Raw genomic sequence first — 18,278 nt, 5'->3', positions numbered from 1 at the left:
TCAGTGGTGCACAGGCACAATCACTGCTTTTATTTCTAATCTTTCTCCAGGTTAAATCATGATTATCTCTGCTGTGATTAGCTCTGCTGTCATTATCTCTGCTGTGCAATATGCAATGGGCTTGCATAAGGGAAGAGTTTCGCAGTGAGTTATAACACAATAAAAAGGTTCCAACATCAAGAATCAAGGGTCTCCCTTTTCCTTGTGCTTTGGTTGTAGTTACTCAGATCAAAGTGAACACAGACCTCAGATCCTCTACTTATAAGGGAAAGGCTGCCCCACATGCAAATTTCCATTCAAGCTCCAGGGTACATCCTCCCCTGGGATGGGCAGGCTCACAGCTCTCTCCTCACTCAGGGCTGAGGTCTCTGGAAGGCAGAGCTGTGGGCTAGAAGAAGATGAGACTGCTGGGTCTTCTCCTGTGCCTGCTGACAGCCCCCCAAGGTGAGGGTCTCAAGGGTCAGATAGGGGTCATGGGGAGGCTGTGACTGCAGGTGACTGACAGGACTGATGCTCCTTGTCCCCAGGTGTCCTGTCCCAGGTGCAGCTGCAGGAATTGGGCCCAGGACTGGTGAAGCCCTCACAGACCCTCTCCCTCACCTGCACTGTGTCTGGATTCTCTCTGACAAGCTCTAATGTACACTGGATCCGCCAGGCTCCAGGAAAGGAGCTGGAGTGGGTCGGGGTTATAGGGAGTAGTGGAGGTACACTCTATAACCCAACACTGAAATCCCGCCTCAGCATCACCAGGGACACGTCCAAGAGCCAAGTTTACTTAACACTGAACAGCCTGAGAGCCGAGGACACGGCTGTGTATTACTGTGCAAGAGACACAGTGAGGGGAAGTCAGTGTGAGCCCAGACACTAACCTCCCTGAGGAGACAGCAGGGCTGGGCTGCAGGGGGCACTCGTGACACCAGGTGGCGCTCAGGACCCACCGCACAGAGAGCAGCCCTAGAAACAAGGGCAGAGGGAGGTGGGAGGGAAGGGCCTTCCTGTTGGGCTCAGGGATTTCCTCTCAAGCTCTCAGCTGCCTCCAGGGAGGGCTCCTGCTCTTTCTCTGAGGCTCTAATTTCCCGCTTTCTCACTGCAGACCCCAGAGGAGGAGGTGACACTGCTGCTGGCAGATGACATATGGGCAGTGATGGGGACTCTCCTCACCATGTTCAGTATTTCCTGCTTTTCTTTATCAGCAGAGACCATCCTCAGGGCTCTCCTCGGCTGTGGTTGGAAACTTTCCCACCAAGAGAGACCCCAGCACAGCCCAGGCCCCTGTGTGCTGATCTCGGGGTCTGACCCACATGCCCACCTGCCCCATAGGGGCCTTCGTTCTGACAGGCCCACAGTAAATAAAACATGTGCACATCCCACAGGCAGTGGAAGCTGGATGAAACCATCTGAATGGTGCAAAGGGCCCCTGAGGGCTGCTCTCTGGTCGCCTCACCTGTACAGGTGCCAGGATTTCCTGTTTCTGGTCCCACAGGAGCAGGAATTGACCAAAGCCCTCTTCCTATAGGCGTCACACCAGCACTGATGTGAGAGGATTGCAGTGTGCGTGTCCCATGTAGTGTAGTTTAATAGGAACATTTAACAAGGTTCATTGGAAATCATCTAATTTCAACAAGCAGCTGACTTAGGAAATCTCTTGGTGAAGGAGACAGCTTTACAGTTTTCCAATCTTTTTTACTTAAAACCATGAGCTAAAGTTTGACATTTCATAATGACGGTGTTGAGTCCTCTGTAGATCACTCCTCTGAGGGCGCAGACGGGATAATAACCCAGGTAGAGGCTGCTTGTTGGTTGTTGCTCTATCTTGACATTTCCCAGCCTCCATGTTATAGGTTCTGTAGTGGCCCCACCTTCTCCTCACTCACGTCTGCAAGATGGAGGAGACCTCCCATGCTGAGTTTCTTGTCCCAGGTTTATGAAGGGTTCAGCAATCTGGAGAAAGGAGCTGATGGATGCATAGATTACGAAGGAGTCCAAAGATGAAAGATAATTTTGAAAGGCATTGGGGGTCAGAGGATCCTCAGCTAAAGGAGCTAGAAGACTACCCCTTGACTTAGGACCCCCTGCTATTTATTAACACAATTTGTCCTAAGGCAGGGTGGAGATAATGCACTTCAAAGGGTTGGGTTTCAAAGGGTAGGGTACAGAAGCATTGTCAGTTTGGGGAATAGCCTATGACTGTTGAGGTGTTTGGCAATAGCACGTAGATTTAAGATGCTCGGAGGTGTCTGGCAGGAAGCAATAATCCTATTCAGGGTTGGGGAAATGCCCTTTAGCCGTCCCAGATGATTCAGCCCTGCTGACATGCTGGTACTGACTTCTGGCACTCCCACACTTCCCTCCTTGCTCCTTTGATGGGTTTCTGGGAGCCATGAGAACCCAATGTGTCTGCAAAGCTTCCCCAAGTCAGGCACTGCTCCCCAGACCTCTTTGTGTCTCCTCTGGTCCCCTCCTGATTGACAGCTCTGGTGACTACAGAACCTTTCACCACTCAGGAATGGGACCCAGTAAAACCAGGAGCTGGTATTTTGAAAAGATAAAAACAATTGATGAACCATTAGCCCGACTCATCAGGAAACAGAGAGAGGGAACCCAAATAAATAGTCAGAAATGAAAGCGGAGAAGTAACAACCAACATCCCAGAAATAAAAAGGATTGTAATAAAGTACTATGAACAACTATATGCCAACAAGCTGGACAATGAGGATGAAATGGACAAATTCATAGAGAAACACAGTACCCCAAAATGAAACAGGAAGAACCAGAAAACCTGAATAGACCAATAACAACTGAGGAAATAGAAGCAGGAACCCAAAAACTCCCAGCAAACAAAAGTCCTGGTCTGCATGCCTTCACAGGGGAGTTTTACCAAACATCCAAAGAAGAACTAACACCCATAATCCCCAAACTATTAAAAAAAATTCCAAGAGGAAGGAACACTTCCAAACTCTTTTTATGAGGTCAACATTATCCTATCTCCAAAACCAGATGACACTACCAAGAACACTAATTACAGGCCAGTATCCCTGATGAACATAGATGCTAACATTCTCAACAAAATATTAGCAAATTCCATCCAGCAATATTTTAAAAAGATCATACACCTTCACCAACTGGGATTTATCCAGGGATGCAAGGCTGGTACAATATTCACAAATGAATAAACATGATACATCACCTAAACAAACTGAAAGAGAAAAATAACATGACCATATCTATAGATTCAGAAAAAGCATTTGACAAAACCCAATGCCCACTTTTGATAAATACTCTCAGCAAAGTGGGAGAAGAGGGCTCATATCTCAACATAATAAAGGACATGTGTGACAAACCCACAGCCAGAATTATATTCAATGAACAAAAACAAAAAAACATTGCCCCTAAGAAATGGAACAAAACAGAAATGTCAGTTTTCACCACTCTTATTCAACACTAGAGGCCAAGTGCACGAAATCCGTGCACTGGTGGAGGGGGTCCCCTCAGCCCAGCCCTCACCCTCTCCAAACTGGATGAGGCTGCAGGCCAGGAGAGGGACAAGCTGCCCTCCTTAAGTTCCGGATGCCAGATGCTGTGCCTGTGCCTGTTGCCTGGGAGAGGGACAAGCCACATGCCCCATGGAACCGTCGCCTGTGGCTGCGGACTGGGGAAAGCCGCCAGTGCATGGTCTCCTGCAGCTACAGCCGACCAGGGAAAAGCCTGGCCAGGTCCTGGTGCCTGCGACCAGCCAGAGGGAGGGAAGCTGAGGTCCCAGATGCCTGCGACCAGCCAGAGGAGGGAATACTGGGTCCCTGGTACAGGCCAAGGCAGAGGTACTTAGGGGCGATCAGGCAGGCAGGCAAGTGAGCAGTTAGGAGTCTGCGATCCCCGATTGCGAAAGGCAGTTGGACATTCCCTGAGGGGTTCTGGATTGGAGAGGGAGAGGCCGGGCTGAGGGATCCCCCCACCGTGCACGAATTTCATGCACCCTGCCTCTAGTAAATACATAAATGAAAACATTGCCGGTTTGATTCACACTATGGGCATATATGGAAGGCAACTGATCACTATGTCTCTCTCACATCAATGTTTCTCTCTGTCTTTCTCTCTCTACTTCCCTTTCCCTCTAACAGTCAATGAACATATCCTCAGGTGAGGATAAAGAAAACAGTATCTATATCTATACATATGTGTACATCCACAAATACATCTACATCTGTATATCTATATCTGTCTCTACATCTCTATCTATATCTACAGCTATATCTACATCTCTATCTTATCTAGAGCTATATCTACATCTCTATCTATATCTAGAGCAATAACTATATCTGTATCTATATCTGTATCTATAATCTATATCCATGGGAGCAGAGCCACATTGATATTATCCCTAAGGAGTCACTGATTGCACCCACATCCTACTTCCTCACAACCTCGTGCAGCACAGGCCCTGCTGTGGAAGAAGAGGCTGCTGGGCACGTGACCAAGACGCCAAGGAGGGCCTGGTTCTCTGAGGGCACAGTCAGCACCTCCTTCCAGGAGAAGCCCCAGAGACCAGGACCTCCCTCACCTCTTGCCCTTTGTATGTGCAGACACCTCCCCTATGCAAATGCCCACACGGCCACAAGACACACACACAGTTGGCGCCCACTTAAATGCAGGGCCTCCTCACCCCGGAGAATACTTTTTTGGGAACGAGCACCTCACCTGCAAGACATGACTCCCCTGTGGCTCTTCCTCTTCCTGCTGTCAGCTCCCAGATGTGAGTGACTCAGGGGCTTAGATGTGAGGAGATGGGGACCCTGCATCTGAGCCCAGGACTCACTGTGTTCTCTCTGTCCCAGGTGTCCTGTCCCAGGTGCAGCTGCAGGAGTCGGGCCCAGGACTGGTGAAGCCCTCGCAGACCCTCTCCCTCACCTGCACTGTGTCTGGATTCTCCATCACAACCAGTTATTACTGCTGGGACTGGATCCGCCAGCCCCCTGGGAAGGAGCTGCAGTGGATGGGGTACATACATAGTAGTGGGAGCACACACTACAGCCCCTCCCTCAAGAGCCGAACCTCCATCTCCAGAGACACGTCCAAGAACCAGTTCTCCCTGCAGCTGAGCTCCATGACCACCGAGGACACAGCCATGTATTATTGTGCGAGAGACACAGTGAGGGGAAGTCAGTGTGAGCCCAGACACTAACCTCCCTGAGGAGACAGCAGGGCTGGGCTGCAGGGAGCATCCAGGACACCAGGGGGCGGTCAATACCGGGAATTGGCCAGAACCAGGAGCAGGTGAAGAGTTGAGCAAAGATACCATTTCCTGCACCATCTTAAATTAGTTTTGCACCAAGGCTCAGCCACAGAGCTCACAGGAAGCCCTGTCCTATGTCTAGTTTTAGGGATTGTGTTTGTGAACAAAAAGGGGGCTCTGTCCTAAATCTGACAGAACTCAGTGACTGACAGGACCCTCACAGGTGGCCCTGATCACACATTCCTACCTGGGCAGTCCTGGGGGTGGGCTCCCCCCAGGCCTATAACTTCTTTACTAAAAGGCTCCTCTTTGCCTGAAGCTCCCCGTCCATGGTTCCTGTGCATCTGGGTTAACACACCTGTGACATCAGCATGACCACCCTCAGGAGAGCACCTCTTGGCCACCTGAGTGTCCACTTTGGAGACTTACCCATTTAGGCCCTTTGCCCACTTTTTAATCATATTGTTGTCTTCCTTTTGTGAAGTTGTATGCGTTCCCTCTATGACACAGGAATGTTTAGGGGTGAAAAGGACAGCTTTAGGAACTTTTAGGAATTTTAGAATTTAAGGGGACCGGGAAGAAGCACAGGGCTGCAGAGCAGCAGGAGGTGCATTTCCATGGAATGGGGAGCTGGGAACAGCAGGTCTGTATTTACAAACTAAAGGGAAGGAAGCCCCTCATCCAGAGGAGAAGGTAGCCCAAAGGGAATAGGAAATCAATAAGGAAGGAGGAGGAGACCCTCATGTGTCCCCTGTGACTTTAGATCTTTGAGCTCAGGAGTTACCATAGTAACCAGTCTAAGGGAATAGTGACCAATCAGAGGGGCTATCAAGGCACAAAGATCTGTAGCCTTTATACACCGTGGAAAAGGGACTCAGTGGGACCCTTCCCCCTCCCAGGTGGGAGTCAGTACTTGTTCTTTAATAAATTTCCACCTTTGCTACCCCACCTTCCATCCCTGGATTCATTCTTCGACTCAGAGGGACAAAGAACCCGGGCACCATCCTGCCCAGAGGAACACCCCAAGTTCCAGTCCAAATATCCCAGTTCCTGTACATTTTGGAGATTAACCCCTTATCGGACGTACCCATGCTGCTGCGAATGGTCAGAGTTCTTTCTTTTTCACGGCTGCATAGTGTTCCATGGTGTAGAAATTCCACGGTTTTTTATCCAATCGACTGCTGACGGGCACTTAGGCTGTTTCCAATCCTTAGTTATTGTAAACTTCACTGCTATGAACATAGGGGTGCATGCATTCTGTGTGATGAGTGTTTGGGTTTCTTAGGATGTATTCCTGGAAGAGGGATCACTGGGTCAAATAGGAGTTCCACTTTTAATTTTTAGATGGAACTCTGTGTTTTTACCATAATGGCTGCCCCAGTGTGCATTGCTAATGGACCCACTAAACTGATGAACAAAAGTAGACCCAGAGCCGTAGAAGCATGAACAGACCATGGAACCTCAGAGGGAAGGCAGGGGGGGCGGGAAGAGATCAGCCCATGGACTTGTCTGCGTATATGCCCCACCCGGGGACACAGACTGTCCGAGAGAGGAGGGTGTTACCCGAGGCGTCCCTTCGGATAAACTTAACGGGAAGGGGCTGGGACATTTCAGGTAGTTGCTAGCGAAGAGACTGCTCCAGGCCAGCGGGGCCGAGGGTAGGCACCATCATCTGACCTTATCTTAGCACAATTAAGACCGCGGGGAATTGGCCACACACATCCATGCAGCTGCAGATCACACCGCACTGCCTTCCTTCCCCAGATTCCTGCAGCCGGGGTACAGTCCTCAGGGGATCCCAGATGTGACACTCCTCTAGCAGCAGCAGCAGCGGCGGGGTGTGTGCCTGGCAGGTCGGGTCAGGAAGGGGGTTTCGGTTTTGGGGGTGTCGCTGTCAGAGGTCCTTGTGCCCCGCCATGGTATTGCGTCCATCAATCCGAGGCTCAGCTCTTCCTCTGCCTTCCTGTGGGGAGCGGAGCGGACTGCACCCAGACTGGGCCCATCAGCGAAGGCAAGCTTCCAGCCATCCCGCACCAGCGGGGCGCAGGGATCCATGCGATCAGCAGTGGCAGCGCGTCCAGCGATCAAGCAATGATCGCAGAGGTCTCTTGGGGGACCCGTTTGTATAGCCTGTTCGCACCCACAGCAGTCCAGGTGTTTATCTTACAACCACGTCAGGGCTGAGAGGGTTCATCAGCAAGTACGCAGGTGAACATGGGTCTTCACAGCAAGTCACTCTCAGTCGGTAATCGAAGGCCAAATCCTTATCTATGGGACACACACGCTCAGGGTGGGGGTGGGGGTGTCCTTCATACCACGCTTTCAGTTTCAGGAAAATTAACTCAAACATTTTAAAACATTCTAAACCTTTTCAGACATTTTAAACATTTTAGACATTTCTATATGTTACTACAACACAGACAACGGGGTGGTGAGAGCATAGATGGGGGATGGGAGGGAGCAGGAAGGGGTTTATGGGGAGAAAGGAAGGCCTATGTAATACTTTTAACCATAAAGATTTTTAAGGAGAGAGAGAGAGAGAGAGAGAGAGAGCACCTCCTGTTCACTCTCCTGTCACCCAGTCCCCGCCTTGCTCTCTCCCACCTCCATGTCACTCCTCACCTTCCCTCCTTCACTGCAAATGCACAAATGCAGCTGCAAACGGTTATTCTCCGGAGCATTGGAGGTCTTGCTCCCCAACAGTTGTCATCAGTTTGGCTGAAATAAAATCTTATGAACATGCTCTCCATGTTTGGACATTCCTTACACCAACGTGTTGTCTTTTCTTCATTTACCACACACGTTCACACACGTTCCTCCCGTGTGGAGAGGGAGGTGCACACAACCATAAAACCTGCTGCCTCCACATGATGGTGGTGGTGACTCTAAAGAGTTCGCGCCCGTTGGTGTGGGGATGACGCTCCAACCACTGAACCCACCAACCAGGCTCCATGTGTAAATGATGGAAACTCTCCCCTGTGAGAGGCTGGGAACAGGGCTTGTGCACACGCACAGCAGGGAAGTGGAGGGAAATGTGTGCTTTCGGGAGGCAGCTGTGTGCTTGTGAGAGTGGCAGCAGGTTAGAGACGGAGGCTGCGGCCACAGCGTCCAGCCCAGCCTCTCCTGCCTCGTCACAGGCACATGTTAGAGTTTTGTGGATGATCTGATTGTGGAAAATAACCTGGAGAATCTTTCAGTCTCAAAATAAAAGCATCATTCAATGCAAATTCTTATTCCCAAACCCCAGAAAGCAACATGGTCCATGGCGGGTGAAGGGGAGCGAGAGGAAGCCCCATCCACGCGCCTCTGGGGAGCACCCCTGGGTCCTCATCAAAACCCCGAGGAAGGAGGAATCTCAGTCCTGGAAGCTGCCCCCAAAGGAATGAGGTCAGGGTGACGGGTCTCAGGAAAGGACGGAGGGAGGGCGGGTCAGGACGGGACCCCCTTGAGGCCAGCATCCTTGAGTCCTTTCCCATCTGGGTCGCCCCTAGGATGACAAGGTCAGGCATGCAGCCCAGGGTCACAGCTGCACCTTATATGCACACTCCATGCAAATGGGGCTCTCCTCCTGCTCATAAAAGGGGGCCCTTGCCCGGCATGTTGGGGAGACACCCAGAACCCAGGTGCCTGAGACAGGACCCAGCGGCCCCACCATGGACTTGGTGCCAAGCTGCGTTTTCCTCCTGATCATTTCTCAAGGTCACTCTCAGGAGAGGGGAGCGCTGAGACCTGTGCCTGTGCCTGTGTGTGCTTCCATGTGATCCTAAGTCCCCCTGTGTCTCTGTGTTTGCAGGTGTCCAGTGTGAGGTGCAGCTGGTGGAGTCTGGGGGAGGCCTGGTGCAGCCTGGGGGGTCTCTGAGACTCTCCTGTGCAGCCTCTGGATTCACCTTTGATGACTATGGCATGAACTGGGTCCGCCAGGCTCCAGGGAAGGGACTGGAGTGGGTCTCATACATTAGTTGGAGTGGTAGTACAATATACTACGCCGACTCTGTGAAGGGCCGCTTCACCATCTCCAGGGACAACGCCAAGAACACGCTGTACCTGCAAATGAGCAGCCTGAGAACTGAGGACACGGCCGTGTATTACTGTGCGAGAGACACAGTGATGGGAAGTCAGTGTGAGCCCAGACACTAACCTCCCTGAGGAGACAGCAGGGCTGGGCTGCAGGGGGCATTCAGGACACCAGGGGGCGCTCGGGGCCCACAGCACAGAGAGCAGCCCCAGGAGCAGGGGCAGAGGGAGGTGGGAGGGAAGGGCCTTCCTGTTGGGCTCAGGGATTTCCTCTCAAGCTCTCAGCTGCCTCCAGGGAGGGCTCTTCCTTCTCATGTTCTCACTGCCGACAACAGTGAAGAAGGGCATTGTGTTTGCAGGTGACATGTCGGCAGGGAGTGGGGACTCTCCTTCACCAAGTCTTTTATTTTCTGTGTCTCTTTCTCTGCAATGAGATCATCCGCAAGGTTCTCGTCATCCTGGGTTTGGGAAACGTTCCCACCAAGAAATACCCCAGCACAGCCCAGGCCCCTGTGTGCTGAGCTCAGACCCGTGCCCCCATCGTTCCCTCACAGGCTCACCTGCCCCCATCGTTCCCTCACAGGCTCACCTGCCCCCACCTTTCCCTCTCACAAGCTCACCTGTCCCCACCTTTTTCTCTAACAAACCCACCTGTCCCCACCTTTCCCTCTCACACGCCACCTGGCCGTTCACGACCAGGATCATCCCCCAGGACCTCCCACCACAGCCCTCCTTCCTCCCTACCTGTTGGATGAAACACACAAGGGCTTTAATCTAACAGAAAGGAGTGGCTAGAACTGGTCTGTATTTTGAATTTCTAGAGGTTAAGAAAGTAACAACATCTGCAATGAATAATACATGGAGTAAGACTCACACTGCAGATTAAACACACATGAACTTCAAGAAGTCTAAGGAAACTCTCCAAATTGGAACACAGAATAAATTTTCCACAAAATATCCAAGTGTCAGGAATGTAAGAGACGATAAAGCAGTCAAATATCTACAATAATAAAAGCATAATATGCAAATAGACAGAACAACAGAACAGCAGAACATCCGTCCAGACAACCTTCCAGAAGACCACGCTATGCCACACACTGCTACCAGGCCAACCAATGGGGAAGCAATATGATTGGATGGTGGGCCCCACCATTGCCCATGATCGCCCTGCAGAGGGAGGCCCAGGCCACCCTCTGTGGGGCAACTGAAGGGTGGGGGAGACTCTGCCATCAATCGCCCTGCAGAAGGCTGGCTGAGGGACCCTACCCGTGAACAAATCTGTGCACTGGGCCTCTAGTATATACATGTAATAGGAATCCCAGAAAGAGGAGAGAGGGGACCCCAAGAAAAATGTTTGAAGAAATCCTTGCAAACAGTTTTTCAGAATTTGATGTAAACTATAAAGAGATCTAAGAACACCAAAGTACTCCAAGAAGAAATGAAAATAAACAACATTAAGTCATGGCACATTGAAGTCAAACTGGTGAAAAAGAAAAAATGCCCACGGGCAGCAAAGAAAAAACCACACCTGAGTCAAGAAACAAGATTAATAATAACATCAAAGGTCACATGAAAAAATACCCAAACCAGAAGACAATGGAGGGACGACTCAAAGAGCTGAAGGAACATTAAAGGAACATCAACGTGGAATTCTAAACTAACAGAATATCTATTTCAAAACTGGACGAAATGAAATTACAAAATATCAATTTTGTGAGATGCAGCTAGAGCAGTGCTTGGAGGGAAATGGACAGCATTAAATGCTTATGTTAGAAAAGAATAAAGATCTTTAAAGCGATCATCTAAGCCAGTGGTCGGCAAACTCATTAGTCAACAGAGCCAAATATCAACAGTACAACGATTGAAATTTCTTTTGAGAGCCAAAAACCGACTTCTGCGCATGGGCCACGAAGTTTCAATCGCACTGTACGTATGTGCCTGCACGTGGTATTTTGTGGAAGAGCCACACTGAAGGGGCCAAAGAGCCGCATGTGGCTCGCGAGCCGCAGTTTGCCAACCACTGATCTAAGCCTCCACTTTAAAAAATTGGAAAAGGGTGAGAACCAATTTGGAGGCAAAGGTAAATGCATGTTCCCGCTGCCTCCCACAACCTCATGAAATGCACAACTGAGATAGAGAACAACCATCATTCTGGACTAGGGAGGTAAAGAAGAAAGCACACCGAGACTGGTAGGAAGGGTGGAGGTGGGGAGCAGGTTGGTCCGACACCCACATGTGGCATGTTTTTAATTGGCAGGAATATCTCAGCTCTGGAGGCCTCCTGTGAGAAGCAAAGGGTCCCAGCCCCACACCAGACCCCCAAACCAGGGATCCAGAGCTGGGAAGAGAAGTCTTCAGAGCTTCAGGATGTAAAAACCAGCAATGATTGTTGCTGAGTGACATGGAGGCAGCTGGAGACCCAGGCTGTTCCCCTTAAAGGGCCAGCACAGGAACTGACAGGGTCTCCCCTCCTCTGAGCTCCAAGGAGCAGATGGTGGAATTAGAGGATCCAGGGACATATGGGAAAAACTGGATTCTTCAGCATTAGGGCAGGAACTTGGGGTGGCTTTCTCCCAGACAGGCTGCTCCCAGGGTTCTTTGATTCTATGCTGGGACCTCCCCCATCGCATACCTGCCTTGAAGCCATATCTGAGGTTCCATCTGTGTGGCTTCCACAGTTTTCTCTGCCCTGCTGATTCCCTGAGAACCCACCCCATCCAAATTGCAGCCCCACCCAAGGTGTTTGCAGCAGCCTTTCCATGTGATTGGCTTGTCCTGGTTCAGGATTCAGACTCCCCTAAAATCTCTCAAACTGGCAACAGCTGGCATCAGCGGGCCCCAAACCTATCAATAAGAGACCCAAGACTGGCACTAGCACCAGCCTGCCTTGCTTCACAACTTGTCCTCGCCTAGGCACTTCCATGCCCAATACAAGTAGCATCCATCTGCAGATCCCCCTGTAGGTCCTGCTTGGTGGTGTTGTGGAGCAAATGCGAGTGAATGACCACTGGAGTCCAAACCAAATTAAAATTTAGGGAGCCTTTATTAGCCGGCCAGCTGGCTGGCCAGTCAGCCAGCGACTGCTCTGTCTTTCTCCAAGCAGAGAGTCCAGAGAGCAGCCCCTACCCTTTGTGCAGGACCACTTTTAAACACATTAACCACATCCTGTTTTTTCAGAACAAGTAACCCAAGACAAAACATTTTTTGCTAAGCAACGTCAGGATCATGCCATTGACCACCATGTTATTCACAGGGTCATTCTGTTCTTCAGAAAGCTGACAGTGTTCTATGAAAGAAGGCCTACGTGCTGGGAAGGGGCCATGACAACTCTGTCTGGGGCATAGTCCACGGCCTCTCTGGAATGGTAGTAGTAAGCATGCTCAAAAATTCCCACACTCCAACAGGTGGCCCCAGGCAGTGGCTGACTTTGCATCTTCCAGGAGGACCTAGAGCCAGTGCACCCAGTGGACAGTTTCAGACCACACCAGATTACAACTCCACACGTTCAGGAAAAGGAGGAGAAGGAGAAAGAAGAGGGGGGAAAGGAGGAGGGAAAGGAGGAGGAGAAGGAGAAGGAGAAGGAGAAGGAGAAGGAGAAGGAGAAGGAGAAGGAGAAGGAGAAGGAGAAGGAGAAGGAGAAGGAGAAGGAGAAGGAGAAGGAGAAGGAGAAGGAGAAGGAGAAGGAGAAGGAGAAGGAGGAGAAGGAGGAGAAGGAGGAGAAAGAGAAGCAGAAGAAGAAGAAGAAGAAGAAGAAGAAGAAGAAGAAGAAGAAGAAGAAGAAGAAGAAGAAGAAGAAGAAAATATGAACAAAGGAATAGCCAGTTTGGGTCAGTGGATAGAACATTGGCCTGCTGACTGTAGGGTTCCAGGTTTGAATGTGGCCAGGGGCAAGTGCTAGGATTGCGGACTTGCAGAGGGTGGCTGATCAGTGATTCTCTGTCACCACTGATGTTTCTCTCTCTCTCTCTCTCTCTCTCTCTCTCTCTCTCTCTCTCTCTCTCCCTCCCTCCCTCCCTCTCTCTCTCTCTCTTTCCTTTCCTCTCTGAAATCAATAAAAATATAAAAATAAATAAAAATAAAATATATGAACAAAATAATGGCAATTATTACATATGTATAAACAATTAAATCTAAGAGCCAAAATAAACAAATAAAGTATTTAATTAACTTATAAATAAAATAGAACCTGGTGCATGAAAACATGGAACAGAATGGCCAAACTCAGAGGTAAGAGGGAGGGGAGAGTGGAAAGGGATGAAACAAAGAACTCATATGCATATGCATGACCTAAGGACACAGACAGGAGGGTGGTGAAGGCAGGGGTGGGGCACGAATGAGGTATAAGGTTGATATGGGGGTAAAAAAGGAGACATCAGTAACACTCCCAACAGCAAAGATTTTTTAAAGAAAGAAATTAGAAAAGAAAGATCAAAATCACCTAAAATCAAGCAGAAGGAAAGGAAAATATAGGTGAACAGAGATTAAAGAAATCAATAGACAAAAATGATAAAAAACAACCAATGATGCCAACAGCTGAATCTTTGAAAAGATCAATAAAACTAACTCAATGCTAACAAGACTGCCAAAGAGACAAATGACCAATATCAGAAATTAATTAGGAGACATAAACACGTTCCCCAGGGCATTCTTATGAGACCGGCATTCTTTGTGCAGTCAGTACAGAGAAAGAGTAAACTACAGACCGAAATCTCTCATTAACATACTTACTAAAATCCTCATCAGAAGATTAGCCAATTCTACCAGCAATATAAGAAAATCATACTACACCATGACCAAGCTGGAATTATTCCAACAACTCAAAGCTGATTCCACATTTTTAAATCAACCAGTGTAATCCACCAGGTCAACTGTGTAGAGAAGAGAAGTCACCTGGTCATTAAAATTGACACAGAAAAGTGAGTGACAAAGCACAGCACTCATTCATGATCACACGCTTAGGGCACAGGGGATAAAGGCCCGTCCTCACTCTGATCCTGGGACTCCTGTAGCTACTATCATACTCGATTGTGGGGAGTTAAATGATCCCCTCAGATGGGGACAAGGTCAGAAAGTACCACTCTGACCACCTCTATTCACATGGTACTTGACGCTTTAACAAGAGCAAGAAGACGAGAAAAGTGCATGGAGACATTCCGATGTGAACCAACATACAAGGCGTCCCTCCTTGCAGGGGACATGTTCATCTGTGAAGAGAAACCAGAAGAATCTGCTTCAGCATCACGGGTGAGTGTACAGAAACGGGGCTATTTGAGACGTATCCTCACGGCAGTGGTACTGCCCGTGTGGGGCTGGCAAAGCAGCAGATAAGCGGACGGACTGAGTTCTTGTGGGAAACCATCCCCAGAAACACAGCTTCTCCCAGAGCTGCAGCCTCCAGGAGGAACTGGGCAGCACACTGGTCCCCAGAGTTCACCCTAAATCCCTGCTGACTGGAGGGGCCACGTGTGTGCTCATTGAGCTGAGCCCACGGAACAGGACATCTCCCGCCTCTTTAGCACAGGAAGTAGGTTTGCACTGGGAGCCAGGAGCCCCCTGAAGCCTGGCTGCCCCCTTCCTCCCACAGAAGCGGGGAGAGGGGTGCCCCTAGAGGTCTCACTTCAGAGTGGGTTCCCAGGTCCCCAGAAAGCACGCTGGGAGTGAAGCTGGGGAGGTGCTCAGTGAGCTTTTAAACTGACATTGAACCCCACATGCGTGTTAAAGGGAAGGGGGGCGGAAGTCCCTGTCTCCTCCTGGCACCTGGGAAAACAGACTTTTCCTCATTTAGGTTTGTATTTCCTCAGCCTCACGGAGCCCTGACCAGCTGACTCGGGCGGGTCCCCCACAGCGAGGCCCAGCATCCGCCTGCAGGAGAGGGGGTCTGGGTGGTTCTTCCTCTTTAAGTCTCTGGAGAGAGGTTCCGGCCTAGCTCCCCATGCACCCCTGTATCCTGGCCCCTGGGGCTGCCCTTCTGGAGGCCTCTCCATCCTGGTTCCCCTCGTCCGGGCAACACAGACAACCCCCAGGTCTGCTGTTCCCTGGCAGGACCCTGGATGCCTGCCAGCGGTGCGGGGCCTCCACAGTGTTAACTATACATGGGGGGAGGGGCCCTATCCATATAGCTCAGTGGATAGAGCCTCAGCCTGCGGACTGAGGGGTCTCGGGTTTGATTCCTGTCAAGGGCACGGACGTCCATTGCAAGCTCCATCCCTGCCTGCAAGAGACACCTACTCACTGTGTCTGTATGGGCTCCCCCTCTCCCCTCCCTTCCACTTTCTCTAAAAATAAGAGGGAAATATCCTCGGGTGAGGATGAACACAACTAACTGAATAAAGGAATCTTTTTCTTTTTTTTTTAATAGAAAGAAGGAAACAAGTGGTAAGAGGTCACCCCAGAGCCCAGCCGGTGTTGCTCATTGGTTGAGCTTCAACCTATGAACCAAGAGGTCAGGGTTGGAGTCCTGGTCAGGGCACTTGCCTGGGCTGCTGCCTGGACCCCCAGTGGGGGGCGTGCAGGAGGCAACTGATCATTGATTCTCTCTCATCACTGATGTTTCCATCTCCCTCCCCTCCTTTCCTCTCTGAAATCAATAAAAATATATTTTAAAATAGGAATAAAAAATGAAAAGGAAGAGAGAAGGAAGGCTTCATGGTGTCTGACCTGCCCATGCCTCCCCCTCCCAGCGTGATCGCACTTTCCAAGTGGTGGTGGCCGCCTTCCCAGAGGAACAAGGGACCACAGTCCCAGATTCCTGTGTCCGTCTGTCCTCACCTGGGGCTGTGGGAGGATGGACACAGGTGGCCGCTCTCCTCTGAGAAGGGAGGTGCTCACCTGCCCCCCAGGACGACGTGGTGCCTCAACTTTCTACCCAGCGTTTTACTTCCAAGAGCCAACATATTCCTTTCTTATCTTCTTTCATCCTCACCCAAGGATATTGTTCCATTGCTTTTTAGAGAGAGAGAGGAAGGGATGGATGGGGAAGAGAGAAACATGGATGTGAGAGAAACACATCAATTGGGTGCCTCCTGCATGTGCCCTCACCAGGGCCAGGGCCAGGGAGGAGCCCGCAACCCAGGTAGGTGCCCTTGACCAGAATTGATCCCAAGACTATTTGGTTCAAAGGCTAACACTCTATCCACTGACACAAACCGGCCAGGGCCATGGCTCCATTTATTAAATTTATTTATTCATTCATTCATATTTATTAATATTTTATTGTTGAAAGGATCACATATGTCCCCTTTACCCATTGATCCCCTCCAGCCCACCTCCACCACCTGCTAGGGCTCCATGTGTAAATGATGGAAACTCTCCCCTGTGAGAGGCTGGGAAACAGGGCTTGTGCACACGCACAGCAGGGAACTGAGGGAAATGTGTGCTTTCGGGAGGCAGCTGTGTGCTTGTGAGAGTGGCAGCAGGTTAGAGACGGAGGCTGCGGCCACAGCGTCCAGCCCAGCCTCTCCTGCCTCCTCACAGGCACATGTTAGAGTTTGTGGACGATCTGATTGAGGAAAATAACAAGGAGAATCTTTCAGTCTCAAAATAAAAGCATCATCCAATGCAAATTCTTATTCCCAAACCCCAGAAAGCAACATAGCCCACGGCGGGTGAAGGGGAGCAGAGGAAGTCCCATCCACGCGCCTCTCGGGCAGCACCCCTGGGTCCTCATCAAAACCCCGAGGAAGGAGGAATCTCAGTCCTGGAAGCTGCCCCCAAAGGAATGGGGTCAGGGTGACGGGTCTCAGGAAAGGAGGGAGGAAAGCGGGTCAGGACGGGACCCCCTGTGGCCAGCATCCTTGAGTCCTTTCCCATCTGGGGTCGCCCCTAGGATGACAAGGTCAGGCATGCAGCCCAGGGTCACAGCTGCACCTTATATGCAGACTCCATGCAAATGGGGCTCTCCTCCTGCTCATAAAAGGGGGCCCTTACCCAGCAGGTTGGGGAGACACCCAGAACCCAGGTGCCTGAGACAGGACCCAGCGGCTCCACCATGGACTTGGTGCCAAGCTGCGTTTTCCTCCTGATCATTTCTCAAGGTCATTCTCAGGAGTGGGGAGCGCTGAGACCTGTGCCTGTGCCTGTGTGTGCTTCCATGTGATTCTAAGTCCCCCTGTGTCTCTGTGTTTGCAGGTGTCCAATGTGAGGTGCAGCTGGTGGAGTCTGGGGGAGGCCTGGTGCAGCCTGGTGGGTCTCTGAGACTCTCCTGTGCAACCTCTGGATTCACCTTTAGTAGCAACTGGATGAGTTGGGTCCGCCAGGCACCAGGGAAGGGGCTGGAGTGGGTATCAGCCATTAATGGTGGTGGTGGTAGCACATACTACGCCGACTCCGTGAAGGGCCGCTTCACCATCTCCAGAGACAACGCCAAGAACACGCTGTACCTGCAAATGAGCAGCCTGAAAGCCGAGGACACTGCCCTGTATTACTGTGCGAGAGACACAGTGAGGGGAAGTCAGTGTGAGCCCAGACACTAACCTCCCTGCAGGAAGATCTCTGACCACCCGGTGGCGATCAGGGTCCCTGAACCCAAGGACCATCCCAGCAGCAGGTGCAGTTGGAGGTTTGGGCTGGTTCCTGTGTGGTTTCCTCCTCATGTCACAGTTTCCCTCAGGGAACCTCTGGGTCCTGATTCTGCACTTACCTCTGACGTCTGAGTGAGAAAGTCTGTTGTGAAGAGAGACAACTTTCTCATGTGGCCAAACCACAGAGACTTCTTTTGGAAAGTCTTGTGTCCAAACAATAATCATCTAATCTTCTGACCCTCATCACCTAAATCCAACCAGCGGCTCTGTTTACTCACCAGTGCAACTCAGCCCCACAGAGCTCAGGGTCCCAGCCAGCCAGGAGGACATGAGCGTGTTAAACAGTGGGCACCAGAGTCATGTGACCCCAAAGCTAGAGAAGAAAAACCTTTGGGGTACAGGTCATTGGCCTGACATGGTGCTCATGGCAACAAGAGTAGGTGACACCAGGCAGAAGCTTGGGGACCCACATCAGCTTGGTACAGATGTCCAGGGTGATGACAAACACACACCAA

Source organism: Plecotus auritus (genome assembly GCF_963455305.1).
Source record: "Plecotus auritus genome assembly, chromosome: 1".
NCBI classification, from domain to species: domain Eukaryota; kingdom Metazoa; phylum Chordata; class Mammalia; order Chiroptera; family Vespertilionidae; genus Plecotus; species Plecotus auritus.
This window is presented reverse-complemented; position numbering follows the sequence as displayed.